We start from the raw sequence: 8,906 nt of genomic DNA on the forward strand, positions 1-8,906 counted from the left end.
AATTCTTTCTTTCACGGGGTGTGAAGAGAAAGGGAATTGATTCACTTGGAAAGGGGTTTTCCAAGGGTATAAGAATTAGGGAGTGTGTAAGGTACATAGAGATCTCGGGGTGAGATATTGTAATTACAACTCATAATTCTTAGTGGAAAAATCTCTTGTGCGGCAAAAGTACTGGATGTAACCTTCGGTGGACAGGAAGGTGAACCAGTATAAAAACTCCTTGTGTACTCTCTTCTCCTTATCTCTTTCATTTTATTCCAATTATTTTTCTGCATATTATTCTGCTGCACTTTAACTTTGATTTTGCAGAAAAATTGGCCATTATTTAAGACAACTAATTCACCCCCCCTCTTAGTTGCACTCTGATACTTACAACTGAAACCCCCACAAATAAATCAAACAGACCGATCAGACAATTAACTAAATAGTTAGTGAAGGTTTTTATTTAATTAGTGGAGGTTTTTAACATCCACTGTCAATTTCCATTTACAAAACCTAATCAGCAAGCAAGCAAACCCCAAATTTAGCTATCAATTTTTTTCCATTCTTCCATTTCATGCTCTTCCACACAGCAAACCCCAGGTAAGAAACACTTTTTCCCATTCTTTTCCATTCTTCCGTGTTCAAATTGTATGGTAAGAAACACTTCTTCACTTCTTCAAATTGTTTGGTTAAATTTGAGAAATCTATCATTTATTCACTTCTTAATATTCTGGAAAGATATTTTACACTTCAAATCAATAATGGAAGCTTCGTTAATTGCCCCCGTTCCATTCTAACTACTCATTATAACTGGTTCTCCGTTTTCTCCGACAACCTGATGATTTCTACTTCAACATGCTCCAAAATGGTATCTTACACTCACGTGCTCTCATTAAAACCCTAATCAATGCCGACGCCATTGACGACATTTCCCCTGTCGACAACGCCACCACCGCTACCAACGTTTCTCTTGTAACTGCATCCTTACTGCCACTTTTCTTAACATTCTTTAGTGACGGAGAAACCCTAGGTATCATATGTGAATTTCTATAACACTGTTGGATTACATGTAGTTTTGGATATGGCATTTGCACTGAGCGTCTTGGGTTTTCTCATTATGCACATATCGTTGGTGACTTCTAATACAACAACTATTGAGGTAAACCTCTTCATAATAAAAAATGGATATCAAGAACTCTGTTTATCAACAGACATGATTCATGAAATAACACTAACACACCTAGTGGGAATAATGCTCGGTTGTTGCTGTTGTTGATAGATGATTTTGTGTTTGGTTTGGTGGTTCTTAGTATGTAGAGATAGTGGATTTTAGTGTTTTTTATTGTCGATCCCAGAAGAGAAAGCTGCACGCAACACATCAATAGAATATGTATTTGGGGTTATAAAACACATATGGCCTCATTACTAGGTATCATTAGTTATCTCACCCTTTTCATTATATATTTTTTAGAATTTTAAGTATTGACAATGAAGGATATATTTTTATTGCTTTCAGGTGGAAATCTTTGGGTCTTTTCGAACAGGGTTGTATCTACCAACTAGTGATATCGATGTAAGTCTGCTTGCTAACTGAATCCTATGAACCGGTTTGCATGTGTCTAGTTTTATATGTTGTAATCAAATTTGTAGGTGTAGTTCTTCATCAATTTTTTGGGTGTAGCTCGTTTTTGCACTAGCTTGCACAAAAATGGATTTCTCCAAAGCCTCTAACACTCTTCAAGCTCGAGCTTTGGCATCATCCATGTTTGAGGCATTCATCATTTAGTTGACTAAAAGCTCCACCCATTCAGCGCCAATTACAAAATAATTTTGTCCAACTACTGAAATGAAGACAGAGATGTGTGAGAGCTACAACACTTTGAGAAGCAACTTGGTATATTATATGAGGAATAATCCTGATAAGGATCAGCACAACTCATCATCCAATAGAAGAAAGTCTGAAACCTGCAACAATAACAATAGTAATGTAATGGGAGTAAATAATGGTGACTCTAAGAGTAGTTCAACTGATGAGGGATCATGCAAGAAACAAAGGGAAAAAAAGATCATCAAGGCAAAAATTTCTAGAGTTTATGTTAGGACAGAAGGATCTGATAGAAGCCTTGTAAGATTCTCTACAACATTATGTAGGGCATATAATCATAGTTCATAACTAGTAATTAAGATGTGCAATTGTTTGACTAACTTTTCATTTTATATGTTTCTAGATTGCGAATGATGGATATGAGTGGAGGAAATATGGACAAAAGGTGACTACCCTTCTCCAAGAGCATACTTCAAATGCTCTTTTGCTCCATGCTGCCCAATCAAAAAAAGGTAACTTTGACTTCTGAGAGTCTGGAATGCAATCAAACATGATGTTCTATTTTACTACTATGAGGGTTAAGATACAAATTTCATATCCAAAGTGGTAAAGCACATATATGACTATGAGAGTTTTAATCTATACACCAATTTTATGTAAGACAATGTAACCAAATGAGACAAGTCTAGGTGGCAAAGCATATCTATGAGGGTTTTAATTTCATGTTATTGAAGTTTAGGACTGACAACCCCTATTTAAATTTTGCTTGTCCTGTCTACTAATACTGCAAGAAGAGTCTTGTAAAAAGGAGTGGGTGCTTGTAGTATAATTTTGATATTTGTTATTATACCTGCAAATTTTGCTTTGATTACATTTCATGAATTTAGATAAATGAAAACTACATCGGGAAAAAGGTTACTACTGTGAGATTATCAAGATACATAATAAACAGTAACACAATCTCCCACATATTTAATTCATGTTTATTTTGTATTGTAGGGGCAAGGATTTATGTGCTGAAAACTTGCATCAAGGTTTTACTCATTTCTTTGAATCTACCTTTGAGAGTATTGAAGTTGTTGCTGAGTATGTAGCTCACCCTACCCTTCCTTTGAGAGAGAGAGAGGGTTTAGAGGTTGAGAGATAAAGATGTTTAGAAGTGGAACACAATGATATGTTGTGAAGAAGAGACATTACTTACACTTACAAATGCCACTCAAAGTTATAAACTAAGATGGGTACTATGTGGATTATATATTGTATATACACGTGATAGTTCATATGTTATAAATAAACATTTTTTTATATTTGACAATATTTCAAAGTGGAATTTGCTATTGGAAAGCCTATAATAGTTCAATTTTTTATATCCCTATAGGAAGCGTGATTTGTGTTTTCCCCCTATGTTCAAATGTACCTTATATTGTTTTTTGATGCAGCCAATGGATCAGCATCAACGACTCTCTCTATGTTTTTGTTGTAATATTTTCCTTGGCATCTTGGAATCGTATCATGGATGTACCCACCACTTTTTTTTTGAGATTTTATGTATTTGAATTTACAATGAATGATGAATTATAACTTTTTCAATTATGTTACACTACCTTGGTTATTTGCAATGAAATTTTATTATTGTTAATAACATTTATATTTAATATTGTATATCTAAATAATAATTATAAATTAATGAGATTAAAATTGTGAAAATTATGAAATTAAATTGAGGTTGAAATTCTCTAGAAACATATAATAGTTACCTCTTCCGGCAAGTCTTTATATGTTATTTTGAGCTGTGGAGGTTGAAAATCTCTACAATTAACATTCTCAAATAGTGGAGGTTTAAAGCCTCCATAATAAACATTACAAAGATCTCCACAGATAGTGGAGGTTAAAGACCTCCACAGATAGTGGAGGTTAAAAACCTCCACAAATAAACCGCTACAAATGTATAGATACTAGAGGTTTTCTAAAACCTCCGCAAAATGCTCCTAGAAGTCATAACTGTGGAGGTTTTTGAAACCCCGCTACTTATATTGTGGAGGTTAAATACCTTGGCTAATCACATAAAAAACCTCCACTAAATACAAAATCTGTTGTATTGATATAAGTGTCATTGCATATGACTTTCTCTTTGTTTTTTGACACTACTTCCTATAGGTGTCAAAATGGGTTACCCGGAAGGGTTCGAGCTAAACCGGACCGGGCTAAAAAGCACAGATATAATTTATACATATTAGATTGTAGCCCAAACCCGCCCTAAGCGGGTCGCAGGTTGTGGTGGGTTGATCCACATAATACCAAACAATATTTATTTACATTTTAACATATTTAATCTATCTAATATATACATACATACATACACACACACATATATATATATATATATATATATATATATATGTGTGTGTGTATGTATGTATGTATATATTATTAATATATAACTTTTTTAACACACTTGTTATGTCCAATACAATCAAACTTATAGATCTAATGTCTTTTGTTTGCGTTAAGACGTGATGTTAAGTCCATGTACATGATTTATAACATAAGTCATTTGCTAAATCTCCCATTTCTATTGGACTCTCACTCCCTAAGACAATATAATTTGTAACTTCACTTCAATATATAAACCTTTGAATACTATAAAAAATAATATCACTTTGGCTTATACTAATGGTAGTATAGACTCAAGTTCAGAATGAATTCTATACGTCAAAGTATAACCAACATAGTAATATATGATCATTATTCTTTACTTTCATTTTCTCTATGAAGATCCTTTGTATGCTCCTTATCAACACTTTCATTATGAACTATTATGTTAAATTTGGTTGTGTGAAGTTCTCTATGGTTTTATGAAGATTGGATCACACAAAAAGAAGAAAAAGGAAGAAGACATTGAAGATACATGAAGATCAAGCCCCAATTAGAGTGTAAGTTTTCAATAGGTACTTCTATCTTTTAACACTTCAATACAATTAGTAAGCAAGGCTCAAATGAAAGAGAAAAAACTATTTTGAAAAGAATTTAAAACTCTTAGAAAAACTTAAACAATTTTCAAAAAGCTAAGTAACGGGTTACTTGACATGAGTAACATCTTACTAGACCTTAGTAATAGATTACTTGAAATGTGTGACAGTTGGTAATAGGTTATTGGGACTATGTAACAGGTTACCTGACTAAGTAAACAATTATCCAATAATAACTGACATAGAGTAACCGATTAAATTAGTGATTAATTAATTACATCTATGAGCATAAAGTTTGAGTAATCGATTACATCATGGTATAACCGATTATAAAGAGTTGTTACAACCAAATTTTCAAACCAAATTGAACAACTTTCATTCAAACTCATTAGGTTTCATTTCAATCGTGTCCCAACTTCATGGAGGGTATATTAGTTGATTCGAAGCCTATTTAAAGGCGTTAAGACTTTCATTTGAAACATGATCAATACACATGAATTATATACAATTTCATATACAATTCTCTGCACTTTTTCTTGCAACTCATGTTCTAAACTTTCAGAATTTTTCTGAAGTTGCTTCAAGTGCAAAGTGCTAAATTTTTCATACTTAGTCCTTTCAAAGAGCATTGTATATTAAATGTATTGATTCTAAGGTTTGAAAGTTATTAATTGTTATATATTGTATAAGCAATCCTGTCATGGAATTCATTCTTCAAACCTTGTGTAAACTTGTCATCACAAGGGTGTGATGAGAAGGGAAAAAGAGTAATCAGAAAGATTGTTTTTTCATTCAGAAAGTAAATCAGTATAAAAACCTTGTGTTTTTTCGTTCTTCTCTCTACTTTATCTCTTTATTTTGAAGTTATCAATTGGTAATTTTTTTGCAATATTTCCGCCGCATAAACACTTTGATTTCATAGCAGAAAAATTGACTATTATCACATTCAACTAAGTCATCCCCTCTTAGTTGCCATCTAATACTTACATCAGCCAGTCTGGGCTAAAAAACCAAAATTCACTATAAAGTACTTAATATGACACCCAAACCCTAAAATGTTCGGACTTTGACGGACATACCCATTCATTTTGACACCTATACTACTTCCCTCTCCAGTACCACAAATGAGTCTTATTCTAAGATTCATGATTTTCATATCAACTGCATCATTCATGTTAGTCACATACACAATTGCCCTCCCAGGCTTCCATTCCCTTGTAGACTTTGTTGGTAGTAATCACACAAATTTAAACTAACTTTTAGTATGTTTATTTAGGTTTTGTTTGGGAGTGTGATTTTTGTAATGAATGGATGGCTTTATAAAGTCCCCCCTTGTTTGGGAGTTGGATGAAAGAGAATGAAAGGTTTTGGAGGGTTTCTCTAACAATAAAACCATCCAAAACCATCCATGTATCTATTTTATAGTTCCCACAATTTAGGGTTTTCTAGAGACATAATATAAAAATATCTAAACATTTTTAGTAAAATTATATAATTATATATTATTGTTCATTTCTCATTGTTAATAACATTTTTAAAGGAAAAATAAAAAAAAAGATTTTAACATTTTCATTAGTTTACCTTTCCATCTAAATTTCATACTCCCAAACAAATAAGAGGATTGTCTTTCTTTCCTCTTCTCTTCTTCCCCATTCCTAGCATTTTGATCCATCTCTTTCTCTTTTCATCATAACTCAAGCCTTAGGTATATAATGAATCACTCTTGAAAATGAAGGATACTTACATTTTCAACATTCTCAACGTACCTTTTGTGAAGCAGGTAACATATATGGATAATAAAATTGGTTGATGCAATCTATATAACCATGCTACAAGCTTGCTTCTCGAAACTTGCATGTTTCGTATGTTCAGATCATATAGTTGCTACAATACAGTCATAATTCCCAAACTCTCAATATGTGAGCCATATTTGTCTTTCCATATTGCTTGTAGTAAGTACTTAATTCTACTTCCCCACTCACCATATGTTTCCGGTAACTAATCTTGTCTTGAGATAGCACAAACAATATAATGAAAATGATCGTTACATTTTGTGTAAGGAATTATTTTCTTTTGGGATGCGTGACTACCCTTCATAATAAGTGTCGCTCATAGGAATCGAACCCTTGACCTTTTTGTCATTCTGCAGATCTAGTGGGGTCTTATACACAATTTCATATACAATTCTCTGCATTTTTTCTTGCAACTTTTGTTCTAAACATTCAGAATTTTTCTAAAGTTGCTTCAAGTGCAAAGTGCTAAATTTTCATACTTAAATCTTTCAAAGGGAATTGTATACTAAACATATTGAGTCTATGGATTGCAAGTTATTAATTGTATATCTTGTAAAGACAATCTTGTCATAGAATTCATTCTTCTAACCTGGTGTAAACTTGTCATAAAGAAGGTGTGGTGAGAAGAGGAAAATGTGTACTTGGAAACGCTGTTTTCCAAGGGTGTGAGATATTTGTGAGTGTGTAAGGTAAAAAGAGTCTTGGGGAGAGAAATTGTAATTATAACTCAAAATATCTAGTAAAGAAATCTCCTGTGTTGCAAAAGTACTGGATGTAATATTTGGTGGACAAGAAGGTGAACCAGTATAAAACCATGTGTTATTTCTTTCTTCTCTCTACTCTATCTCTTTATTTTGAACTTATCAATTGGTAATCTTTCTGCAATATTTCTGTTGCATAAATACTTTGACTTCATAGCAAAAAGAATTCACTATTATGACATACAACTAATTCATCCTCCTTTTAGTTGTCATTTAATACTTACAATTTGTATCAGAGCTTGTTTGGGTAAATTACTCCCAAAAGATCCTCCACTTTTAGATGGCCTCTAGAACCTTTTTGGGTGAATGCTCCAACATCAATCGCCCTCCAATTTTCGTTGGAGAATGCTATGACTTTTGGAAAATCAGGATGATAATCTTTATATAATCTCAAGACCTTGATATTTGGAATGCGATTGAGGAAGGACCTTATGAACCCATTACAGTAACCAATAGTGTAAAAAATGTCAAACCTAAATCAACCTGGAATGATGAGGATAAGAAGAAAGTCCAATATGATCTTAAAGCCAAAAACATCCTCACTTCAACCCTAGAATCGAGGAATTCTTTGTAAAACTGCAAATCAACAAAAGAAATGTGGGAGACTCTAGAGACCACACAAAGGGAGTCAAGAAGTCAAGCGGTCGAGACTCAATACTCTGTCCCAAGAGTATGAGATTTTCCACATTGTTGATCTCCAAAAGAGGTTTATCCATCTTATAAATCACTTGATTGAATTGAGAAAGGTTCTACCAAATAGTGACTTGAACTTGAAAGTTCTAAGATCACTAACAAGACAATGACAACCTAAGGTGACAACCATTTCTGAAAAGAAAAGGTTATCAAAAATGTCATTGGATGCACTTTTTGGCAAACTACAGGAACATGAGTTGGAATTAAGCCAACTTGACCAACATGAGGAACAAGAAAAGAAGAGGAAAAATATTTCTCTTAAGGCGAAGGCAAAAGTATATGATTTTTCAGCAGATGAATCAGAAAAGGAAGACATGGATGACATGAGCACGTTGGTGAAGAATTTCAACAAATTTTTGAAAAGAAATAAAGGAATCAGGGTTGGACATTCAAAGAAATTCACTATGGGTAATGAAGTTTCCACTTCCACTCAAAACTTTAATTGTTTTGAATATGGAAAACCTGGTCACATAAAGATGGATTGCCCAATACTTAAGAAGAATCCCTTCAAAGAGGAATAAGGAGCATACTCATCTATCCTTAATGACGTCTCATCACTCTGACGATGATGAGGTAAGTAAAAGTTAACATTTAGATAAGCCATCCTTTTCCGATTTACAAAACGCCTTTAATGAATTGCATAGTGAATGTGTCAAACTTACTAAACTTTTTCTGGAAAAAAAATGAATTACACATATGGAGAAATAAGCCTTCTTCTCCCTCTTGTCCAAATTTTATTACTCTTTAACATAAATTTTCTACCTTGAGTCTAGAACTCAAGAACATAAACGAGAGTAGTAAAAACTTGGACAACTTGTTAAAAATGCAAAGACATTCCACCGACCGTAGAGGTCATGGTTTTTCAAAACCTTCTTCAAATAAG

General features: G+C 33.1%; 1 long non-coding RNA gene across 1 annotated transcript in view; it reads left to right on the plus strand.

The window, feature by feature from the left end:
• The window catches only part of LOC109335314, a 13,412-nt gene extending 10,376 nt beyond the window's left edge, over positions 1 to 3,036 (plus strand). Inside the window, exon 3 of the long non-coding RNA XR_002106194.1 lies at positions 2,926 to 3,036. This is a non-coding gene — a long non-coding RNA (uncharacterized LOC109335314). The remainder of the gene's footprint in view (positions 1 to 2,925) is intronic.

Source organism: Lupinus angustifolius, chromosome LG20, assembly GCF_001865875.1.
Source record: "Lupinus angustifolius cultivar Tanjil chromosome LG20, LupAngTanjil_v1.0, whole genome shotgun sequence".
In the NCBI taxonomy this organism is placed as follows: Eukaryota; Viridiplantae; Streptophyta; class Magnoliopsida; order Fabales; family Fabaceae; genus Lupinus; species Lupinus angustifolius.